This window comes from Perognathus longimembris, unplaced genomic scaffold, assembly GCF_023159225.1.
Source record: "Perognathus longimembris pacificus isolate PPM17 unplaced genomic scaffold, ASM2315922v1 HiC_scaffold_5927, whole genome shotgun sequence".
Classification (NCBI taxonomy): domain Eukaryota; kingdom Metazoa; phylum Chordata; class Mammalia; order Rodentia; family Heteromyidae; genus Perognathus; species Perognathus longimembris.
Genome location: NW_025961408.1, coordinates 1,204 through 12,800, shown reverse-complemented (window position 1 = coordinate 12,800; position 11,597 = coordinate 1,204). Strand labels below are relative to the sequence as shown.

General features: G+C 43.9%; 1 pseudogene; it reads right to left on the bottom strand.

Annotated features, from left to right (window-relative positions):
* Positions 1 to 5,072: 5,072 nt before the first annotated feature.
* On the bottom strand, positions 5,073 to 11,358 carry LOC125345565 (annotated as a pseudogene).
* Positions 11,359 to 11,597: the final 239 nt, after the last annotated feature.

Sequence of the window (11,597 nt, the reverse complement as noted above, 5' to 3'; positions counted from 1 at the left end):
TCAGGGGCCTTTAGGTGGCGGCCTTGGCTTGGCTTTGTGCTGGTTCCTGCTGGTCTGCCAGTGGGGACTTGTTTGTATTCTGAGTTCTGCTGTTGAACCGTCCTGCCCTATGGGTGAGGGTGACCATCTCGATAGTTGCCAACACAGTTACCCTAGCCACAGTTAGGGGTGGGTAGGTTCTGTGGCTTTCTCTGCAGATCCGTGCTAAGCTGCCATGTTGTCCTGACGCTTGTGAGCCACTGTTGGGTGTTTGCAGGTCACTGATTTAGCGTGACATGGAAACGTTTCTCTTTTTTGTTTCTTTCCCTGCTAGTTGCTGTGGATCAGGAGTGCTGGCCTCTCAGAGTGAGTGTTGCTGCTGCTGGATGGCATGCCCACCTGTGTGGAGTGTGCCTATCAGAGCAGGTGTTGCCACTGATGGGCGGCTTGTCCACCTGTGCACTCCTGCGGGAGGGTGGGTTCAGGGACCTACTGCTGGAGGGCTAGCATGCTGACCCACACTGGCCTTCTGGGGGTGCATGTGTGTAAGTTCTCCTGCTTCTTTTGGGGGTGTGCTGTCCCAGATTGTTGGAGAGTACTTTTGCTCTCTCTTGATTCTGCTGTGGGGCAGTATGCATGGCCCCAAGCAGGTTCAAGTGTCTGGGTGGGGGTTGGTGCCTACGATCTATCCGCCTCTGCCCTGAGGGGTGCGTGTTTGGGCCGAGGTGACCCTGGTATTACACACGAGCATGAGTGCATCTGTTGTTCAAAAAGTCTGTGCAAACGGGAAAGCCTCAAGCAGAGGACAAATGACCACCAGTCCCTGGGTCCCTGCTGTGGGGGGGGTGTATACAGAGTCAGGCACCCCAGCTGGGGCTTTGGGGGTTGCTAACCTATTGTGTCTCCCCAGCAACTTTGTTGGGAGTTGCTCTGCCCACTGGTAGCTCCTGTGTTCTTCCAGGAGATGTAGGGACCTAGAACCACTAGATATGGGGCTCTTGTGTTCCCTCAGGGCCGGGAGGGGAGGGAGGGAGCTCTAGATTCTTTGTCCCCTGGCAATGAGGTCCATGTCAAGTTTTGGGTCTCTGCCAGAGCTCATCTCCTGTAGGGTTGGGGGGGATGGGGAACTTACTGGTCCTGGAGTGTGTGTATGTCCTGCAAGGCTGTGAGATTTTCCAGGGTGAGGTGTGGCAAAGCTGTGCCCTGGCTCTCCCCATCCACAGTGCTGGCCTCCCTCACTGTTGTCTGGTCCTGTTCCTTTCGGTCCTACATCGCCTTCTGGCTCAGCCCAGTCTGTGCATGGTCTGGGTCCCATAGAGCTCCTGCTGTCTGGTCTCTGCACTTGTGGCCGGACTTTTCTGCTGTTGCTTCCGTGCTTGCTGAAGATCTGCAGTCCCGTCGCCAGTGCAGGGGCCACTTTCCAGGCCTGGCCCTCTTCGGGCCGGGATGGAGGGGGTGTACCCCAGAGATTTTCCAGTTTTGTGCAGATTGTAGGCTTTTCTTTGTTTGTTCTTTTTTTGTTTCTTGTGTTTCTCAGTTTGTTTCTGAGTTTGCTGGAATATTGATGGGGCGTTGGGTGTTGGAGTTCCCATCTCACTATTTGGTTGGAGTGTTCGGGGGTGCCTCCCTATTGTGTTGGTGCTATCTTCTGTCTCTCCCCCAGAAACTTTCATTCCTTTTCTTTTTGTGTGTGTGTGTTTGGGTCATGCGGCTCAAACTCTGGGTTTGGGTGCTGACCCTGAGCTCCTCAGCTCAAAGCTAGTGCTCTACCACTTGAGCCACAGCACCACTTCCAGTTTTCTGGTGATTAAGTGGAGATGAGTCTCACAGACTTTCCTATCCAGGCTGGCTTTGAATGTGATCCTCAGATCTCAGCCTCCTGAGTAGCTACACACACACACACACACACACACACACACACACACACACACACTTCTTTATTTTTTTTTTGGTCGGCCTTGAGGCATGAACTCAGGGCCTAGGCACTGACCCTGAGCTCTTCAGCTCAAGACTAGCACTCTACTACTTGAGCCACAGTACCACACTTGCTTTTCTGGTGATTACCTGGAGATAAGAGTCTCATAGACTTTCCTGCCAGGGCTAGCTTTGAATCCTGACCCTCAGATCTCAGCCTCCTCAGCAGCTAGAATAATAGGCATGAGCAACTGATATTTTTTTTTTTGGCCAGTCTTGGGCTTAAACTCAAGGCCTGAGCACTGTCCCTGGTTTCTTTTTGCTCAAGGTAGCACTTTGTCACTTGAGTTACAGTGCTACTTCTGGCTGTTTTCTATATATGGGGTGCTGATGAATCGAACCTAGGGCTTAATGTAAATGAGGCAAGCCCTCTTGCCACTAGGCCATATTCCCAGCCCCACAGGATACTTTTTAAACTCACTTTGAATGTTCTGTGAAAATCCTTTGACCCAGGCATACATTTTAATAAATTTAATATAGGTGAGAACTTCATTCATCTTCGGGACACAGTTATCTGTGGCAGTCACACATTTTCTCCTGAAGCCATGACAGAAATATCTGAAAGGAAAAGCAAGATCATATCTCATTCAAAATGGACTGCCTGACCTGCTGGAAATCACTCTGTGAGCATATAATTCTGTTTTCTGGGACAGGCTGGCTCTTATGTAGTTGTATTCTTTTTTCTTTAATAAAAGGGACTTCATTATAATCAAGAATTATTTAATTCTTGTCTCTGGTAAGGCAGTGACTACAAAGTACTCTTTATTCTCACTATGATTGAAGATTTTGAGGGCTACCAAAGCAGGGGCAGGAGGACTGAAAATACCAACTGGAGGTGACATAACTCAGACACTACTATGTTATCCAGGCAACATTCACCTGCTGGCTTTCTCCTTCCCTCAGACTCCTCTTTTGTAATGTTACTAGAAGCCAATGCCACTTGCTTTTTGCAAGAGGTAACTTCTTCCCCACAAGTGATTACCTACCCACATGGGACTATACTGCCTAGTTCTGGACTTCTCCAAACCAAGGAGCTGATTTGGGGAAATTTCCAATCAGAGGATGAGATCTACTATAATTCCCTTGAAGGTATTAGTTTCCCAAGGAGGAATTGCTGTCCTAATATGGCTAGAAGGCTTGCTCACCATTGCTGGATAAAAGAGGATGAAAACAGCCGAGCTTAGTAAGATCGTTGGTCCTAGAATGATCACATTGTAAACCATGCCCAAGATGGCAACAACAGGTCCTCCTGCCAACAGCAGCTGCCTCAAACATCCTCTGCCCATTGTTGGAGCCAATATTTATGAGCTAAAGATACAAAGAGCAGTGAGGAGACCTTTTGAGGACACAGGCTACTGCCACTTGTCTCAGGAGGATCTCAGCAAAAAGTGACCCCAGGGGAAAGGAGTCCTCACTAAGAGGGCTTTGTGTAGGACATACTCACCTCATCCAGGGACTTCTCTTTAATGTTCTTTAGCTTAAGGATCTTCTTTAATGCCATGGTTAGGATAGCCCCCTGTACACAGACACCAGTTCGGTAATTCCATGCCCAAGTCAGTGCAAGTGACCAAGAGCGCACAACTTCTGTCAGAAGGAGGCCTAGTACCAACAGCAATCTATACTGCAGATAAGACTCTGCTGCCTGGGTATACTCCAAGAGGTATTTCACCACAAAGGCCAATAGGGAGAAATATACATAGCTGTCAACATCCCCACAGCAACCATACCCAATGTCACAGTGCTATGTTAGGATAGAAAGAGTAGTCTGCTTCACACCACAGTCATCAGGGTTCAAGCAATGAAAAAAATCTTTCCTGGAAGACCAAATGTTACAGATACCCAGCCCACTATAACTGACCCAGGATATTGTACAGGCAAGATTAGAAACTTTTTCCTTAAGGACACCATCATGACCATTACTCTTTCTAATGTAACATAGACCTGTCTATGAGCTGAAATTCATTCTAAATACATGTTTATTCAAAAGTATATATTTGACCTAATTCCAGTATCTCCACACATGGATACATTTCTTTAAATAAAATTAAGACCCTTCTTTTTATCCTTTCAAACATACTTATTTGATAAAAAGGAACAGTGTGCCTACAGTAAGTAGTACTATAGTAGTAAATACCACATGCCTTGATATGTAAAATATCCTTCCACTTGATCTCTACTCCTGAAGTTGTAAACTGATGTCTTATGATCCTATTTCTGAAATGGTATAAAAACCTTGGCCTTCCTAAAATAAAATATGCATTTGGTTCATTCACCTGGCGTCCTCCGTGTCCTGACTTTCAGCTGCAGTAACCCAGGTCCAACAGTATCCTATCAAACATGTTTATTTGATAAAATACCCTTTTTGCACAACACCTTGTCAAAAATATGTGTTCAATTAATAAATTAAATTTCAAAAAAAAGAAGAGCGAGAAGTGCATTTGCAAAACATTCCTGAAAATAAACATCAGCAGTTTAATAGTACAGAAGCGGTAATCAAAGCAGACCAAAACAACTCTAGAGACCCTCCCTCAGGCCCTCCCTACAACCACTCCCTCCCAAGAACAAAAACATGTTACATCAGGTAGCATATGTCTAACACCACCTGCAGGGAGGGAACCACCAGCCCCCAAGAACCACTAAGGACCACCTCCAGCTCTGAGGTCCTGCAATGCTGGGGCACACACTCACACAGGCACATTCAACAACAGTATTAAATACCAAGAGGTGGAGATAATGTGTTTTTATTGAAAATGAAAGAAAAAATATATAAAGATACCATCTTCAAAGACCATCTCACAAACACTGTACGACAGCAAGAGCATACAGAGTTCAGTTACAGAGGGCTAGCATCTAACAGGTCATCTGGTCTCTGGCTATTGTCATAACTACACACATTGGAAATACAAAACAGAAGCAATATGTTTCCAGAGTCCAAAGCAGTCCGTCAGGAAGATGCCACTCAGGTCCTGAAGCTGTAGTGATTCTCCACCGGAGTAGAAGCTCTAGGAATAAAGACGTTGCTGCTAAGGAAAGAGAATTAAAACACAAAATATCCTAAAAAGTCCCTAAAGAGGCACTCTGTTTATAATTACTGGTGCTGTTGATACATGAAGCTATGTGGAAGCTATGTCTGTTCATGATGGAATATAAAATTCTAGGCCTTGAAGAAAAAGGGCTGGCATTCTTTGGAGTCTTTTCAAGTCCTTGTAGCTAATACTAAGGTTGAGGTTGGCAAAAATGAAGCAAAACATACCACAGCAAAAGAAAGCCAAACCAATCCCCCAACCTAAGGAAGAAAAAGAGTAAACTCAAAGCCCACCCACCCATCTACCTTGTTTTCTTACAGCAAAGGTTAACACAGGTATAAGCCAGCACTGAACCACAGACAGAAACAGAGGTACAATTATCTTCAAGTATCTAATGCTGATCTTCAGAAGCCAGACTCTGAGCTAATTTGTATTTTTCTGTTTTCCCAAAAGTAGCTTAATATCACATGTCTCCTAGGCCCTAGGATATTCTCATTAATGAGACTTATGTCATACTCTATAACTCGATCTATAGAGGAGTTCTGATTCTGAGAACTACTATATTCTCTCTGCCCTCCCTCCAATTTTTATTTTTAGGTTTAAATGCAATGATTGGTTCCCCATTGCACACATGCATGGGTTGCTGGTTTACTACCAAGAAGATTGGCTTCTTTTCCAGTATGCATCCAAAATATGGACCTGAGTCACAGAGCCCTTCCTCCTCCCCTGAAGCACTCAGGAGATGGCACCAGATGAAGCCCTTTCTCACACACCAAGGAACTGTGGACCAGTCTCCAGGAAAGGCTTGCAAGGACAGCAGGCTGTTGTTTGGGCTTCTTCCTTCCCATCCCTTTACAGTGCCCCTTTCAGCACTGAGTAAGAGCACCAGCCTCTCCCAGAGGGGAGGGGCAGGGAAGGCAAAGGACAGAACCAATATTAACACTATGTAAAACTTTAAAGGGAGGGAAAGAGGAAACAGTAGATTAAAGAACTTCCAACTCAGGGTTTTAACAAAAGTAATGACAGTGGATATGACTTTGTATGGGAGAAGAAAAAACAGGTTTTTATTGAAATATCCAAACAGAATTCAGTTTAAAAAAAGTTACACATTTATCACTTAAGTCTAAACAAACTGGGAGAAAACTCCAGGTTATCAGCATAGCTGTCTGGCTGTGGAAAGCGATTCCCAGTGAATAAACATTATCATACCTGAACTCTTGGTGAGAGATTCTGCCCAGCTTGACTCTCTCATTCTGAGCACAGAATACAGCCATCCTGAAAATTCTCAAGAACAGCTTCTGTCACTGGTTCCACTACAGAGGCTCCCCTCAAGTCCAGATCCTGACAGCACCAAGCAAGCTGCAGATGGAGAGAAGGATGGAGGGTGAGAACTTACCTACTCAAACGTTTTTTCACTGTCTTTAGCCCCAGGGCCTTGGGGCAGTTCACATTCACCAAGAGACAGTGCTGCTGGAGGCAGCTTTCTCTTGTGGCTGGATCTAAGGCAGATGCCAACTGTACAGAGACATCTAGGAAAGGCCTGGATTTTTCAGAACTATCTGAGTCTAAAAGGACCCCAAAATGTCTCTGTTAGTTTTATAAGTTTTGACTCTTCATCTCTAACTGGACAGATTCTGGTACTCTGTTCACTGTGATTATGTAAACTGTACATGGGTCACTGACTCCCTGGCATTGCCCGACCCTTGGATCATCCCACCATCAGATGGCCAGTGAATTTAAACACACAACACACATACACACACACACACACACACACACACACACACACACACACACAAAGCACAGGCTTGGTTGTGCTTTATTTGGTCTGTTTGGCTAACAGGTCACAAGGACACCTACGAGGAAACAAGAAATAACTTGGAAAGCTTGTAATCTGGGGAAGGTGTTCTTATGTAAGAACAGGGCAAGCCAGTTTGAAATCATGCCAGCTTAGAAAATCTGCAAAAATTTAAAATGAATGTTCCTAAAAGGATCCAAGTTTGCTCACAGGAAATTTGCTCACTGTTGGTACTAATCTCAAACTGGCCTAATTCTTTTATTTCCAGTCAAAAAGAAAAGAGGTCTCAAAAAGACAGCTGCAGCAATAATTTTTGAATTATTATTATAATAGATGTGTGCATTGCTTTTCCAGTTGTTTCATGATTGAACCGCTGAGGCTCAAGGGAGTGACCTTAAAAGCCACCAAGCTGAACATGCATAAGTAGCATTTTTTTCAAGGAAAAAAATTAACAATCCCAAAAACCTATGGAATTTTTTTTGAGGAGAGTGGAATCAAGAAAGCCTGTCTCCATGCCATGCTATCCAGATGAAAGAATTTGATTACAGATCAGAGCAGCCACCAGCTCTGTAATGAAACAAGGACAGAAGCTCTTCTTGGAAAAGATGGCTCTAAGAAAATGTTTGACATTTTTATCAGTAATAACATAAAATAGTATCTCAGTTACAAGGTTTCATTTACATAAAAATTATACAAAATTGTGTTAGTTGGTCAATTAATATAAAACCCCAGAAATATCAGAAAAATAGTGTTCTCTGCCTCAGCAAAAGAGATCAAAACTTTTTAAAAGGCATCAAACGTTGGGGAGGGAGGGAAACATAAAAGAAAGAAAAGAAAAATCAAAACTATAAATTAGTTCTACCTAGTCACCATGCATCTTAAACATATACTTACTCAAACCATGAGCCTCCAGCTTACCCACACACGGAAAATGCACAGCATAATCAGTACTACTGCTCTGATACCTCAAGGCAAATATGTAGAGAATAGATTTAATAAAAAAAACTCAATGTAAGGCAACACAGAAGGTGTAAAAAACAGATGCCCAGATCAACTCAAAATGGATCATGGACCTCAACATCAGACCTGAATCTTTGAAACTACTGAAGGACAGAGTAGGAAAGAAGCTAGAACGTATAGTCATAGGAAGGAACTTCCTGAATATAGACCCAGGGGCACAACAGATAGGGGAGAGACTCAACAAATGGGACTACCACAAAATAAAAAGTTTCTGCACAGCTAAAGACATAGCCACCAAACTAGAAAGACAGCCAAACATATGGGAAAGGATCTTCACCAGCACAGCAACAGACAAAGCCCTAATATTTGTCATCTACAGAGAACTCAAAAAACTAACCCCCTCCAAACCCAGTAAACCAATTATTAAATGGGCAAAGAGCTAAAGAGAGACTTCTCAGGAGAAGAGATAAAAATGGCAAAGAAACATATGAGGAAATGTTCAACATCCCTGGAAGTAAAGAAAATGCAAATAAAAACAACCCTGAGATACCACCTCACTCCAGTTAGAATGGCCTATACTCTGAACTCAGCCAACCACAAATGCTTGAGGGGAAGCGGAGAAAGAGGAACCCTTCTCCACTGTGGGTGGGAGTGAAAATTAGTACAACCACTTTGGAGAACAGTATGGAGGTTCTTCAAAACTCAACATAGACCTACCCTATGACCCAGCCATACCACTCCTAGGCACCTGAACAACAGGTCTCAGGGTATCAAAAGGACATCTGCACATCCATGTTTATCACTGCACAATTCACAATAGCCAAAATATGGAAACAACCCAGATGCCCCTCTACAGATGAATGGATTAAAAAAGTGTGTTACCTATACACAATGGAATACTACATAGCGATTAGAAATGATAAAATATTGTTATTCGCAGGGAAATGATCAGAACTGGGACAAATAATGTTTAGCAAGACAAACCTAGAACACAGGGCTGGGGATATGGCCTAGTGGCAAGAGCGCTTGCCTTGTATACTTGAAGCCCTGGGTTCAATTCCCCAGCACCACATATACAGAAAATGGCCAGAAGTGGCACTGTGACTCAAGTGGCAGAGTGCTAGGCTTGAGCAAAGAGAAGCCAGGGACAGTGCTCAGGCCCTGAGTCCAAGGCCCAGGACTGGCAAAAAAAAAAAAAAAAAGTCTTACAAACCTAGAACACAGAGAACAAAGGGGTATGGTCTCCTTGATATATGACTGTTAATGTGGTTGGGGGGGGGGACAGGTCTGTGAAACAAAAAAATCTTGTCAAATGGTATTTCCACAGGTTTGGGTCAGCGACCTTACATTACGTATCTAAAACGAAACAACTACTAAACATAAACAGGTGTAAAATAGACCTCTCAGTGGATCACAATAGCTCAACAGCTATGTATGTATGATCATATAAGACAAGGATAAGCAAACTCTATTATTGATGCTATATTTAAAGTTCTAGGTGAATTTCCTTTGTCGTACACCATGTGGCTACTGTATATGGTTTTTGGTACACTGGGTATTGTATATATGCCTACCTGATCTAGGGAAGGGAAAGAAAAATGAGGGTGTAAGATATCACAAGAAATGTACTCACTGCCCTATTATGTAGCTGTACCCCTTTTGCACAACAACTTCTCAACAAAATTTAATTAATTAAAAAAAAAACAGATGCCCAGAAAACTGTCAAAGACTCCCTTACCTACTCTGCTTCTGTTAGACTAGGAAAATACCAAGATTAACACCCCAACACTTGCCATTGCTTACCCTATACACCAAAGCTTGAAATGGACTCCAAGTCAAACTCTGAAAACCTTGACAATCCTCTAGCTCCTTGAGGGTTCATTTGCCAACTGTTAATCATGATACTCTGCTTCCAGGCATTTGGTATGTTACCATGCTGGTTCACAGTGCATACAAAGTAAGACTATGTTCACAATACTGCCATGACACATCTGCCCAGATCAAGATTGTTATTTCACATCAACATATAACCAAGAAGCACAGTCCTGTGCAGAACCAGGATCAGTTCAGTTTCACTCCCACCCTAGGAATGCAAATTAGCTCTTTCTTCTCTCCCAGTACAGCCCATCATCATTTCAGTGCTTGGGAAGCCACCATTACTCCCAAATCCACTGACCCATTCCAACAGAGAAGGAGGTATCTCTAAAGCTGCTAACTACCCCAAGTTGAGCATAACCCCAGTAACTGCACAAGAGAGTTAAGAGCTGAACAGGGCTGGGCTCCTGGAGACCATCAGAAAGGATGGTTAGAACTTACTGGTCCACTGAAGCCCACCAGCTACGTGATCATCAGGCACATGAAGGACAGGATGAGCCTGGTGAGGCAGAAGATACACTCAAACCTTCTCAGGGAGGTAGCATCTGGTCCAACTTCATTCAGCTCTTCTTGCCGCAGTCTCTCTAGTCTTAACAAAGCATATCTCTTCCTGTTACACATCTCCTCAGAGAAAAAGACACACCCTAGCTTCCCTCCCATAGTTTCTTTGTCTGAAGGCTCTGAAATAGCACATACAAGTCTCTCCTTTAAAATTATACACATAGTATTTACCTTCTAGAGAAAAATCCCTTTCTGTGTATGTGCATATTTATTCCAGATAGGGAGCATTCCAAGGTACAGAAAATGATGAGAACAAGAGCCCTTCCTTCCATCCCCAAAAGGCCTACCCCTGAATAAAGTCTAGGGATAACTTCCTTTGTCAGGGCCCCCGCCCTTTCTGAAGGATGCTGTGGTAAAAAGCAAAGTAGCAAACTAGATTTTAATCATACAATCAGCTACCACAAAAATGTATTCTGTCACAAGGCAGCCACAAAATCTCCCTTCAGACTCAGGAAGAGAAGCAGGGCTGAGAGAGAGAGAGAGAGAGAGAGAGAGAGAGAGAGAGAGAGAGAGAGAGAGAGAGAGAGAGAGAGCCCATGCTTAAAATAGTATGATAGTGAAATAGGAAATAAAGCAGAAGAGCAAAGGGGAAGCCACCCCTAGGAGACCGCCCCACCCAGGACAGCTGCAGAATTCACACCCTCCTGTCTTAGGCCTAGCATCCGGTATGTGGAAAACAGGATGAACCAGAGATGCCTACCTTCTGCAGTTCACATCAGAAGACTCATACTTGGGCAAAGGACACACATCTTCCATTAAGAGCTCCCTGTTCTTGTGGGCTACGTGGGACAGAGGAGAAAGCCATGAAAATGTTATACAGGAAAAGAGGCCAGCATTGTCCACTGGGTGTTGGTTTCTGTAAAGAGAAACCAAGTCACAAAACTTCAACATACACCCAGAAGACAATATTTAAAATACACTTCAGTAAACAGTTCTGTTGATTAAAAGTACATCTCCCCAACTGCCTCATCTCAGTCCAAATTTTCAAAAATGCTTTTGGTGCTTTGCCGATGACTCATGAACCTTCAGAGCTTCTTACTTGGAAGTGGTCCGGATGGGCTTCAAAGCACTTAAGCCATGATGGTACTTCCCCTTGGGATGTTCATCATCCAGAATTCTGAGCTGGGAATGTATAGACACATCCAGGGAAAGGCCCTCAGCTCAGGCTGCTGTTTTCCAAGGCATCCTGGTAATTCATCTGCTCGACCGAAAGGGAACGAGACATGAGCACTTAACAAATATTACATACACAGAAGAGGCAAGTCCAAGTGCCAACTGCTCAACCACACATTACCTCACCCAAACTGAGAAATCCCAACAGTCAGGAGACCATTAGGTTCACTCTTGGTGTTGTATAATGTAATGTTTGTTTGCTTGCTTTTGCCAGTCCTGCGGCTTGAACTCTGGGCAGGGGTGCTGTTGCT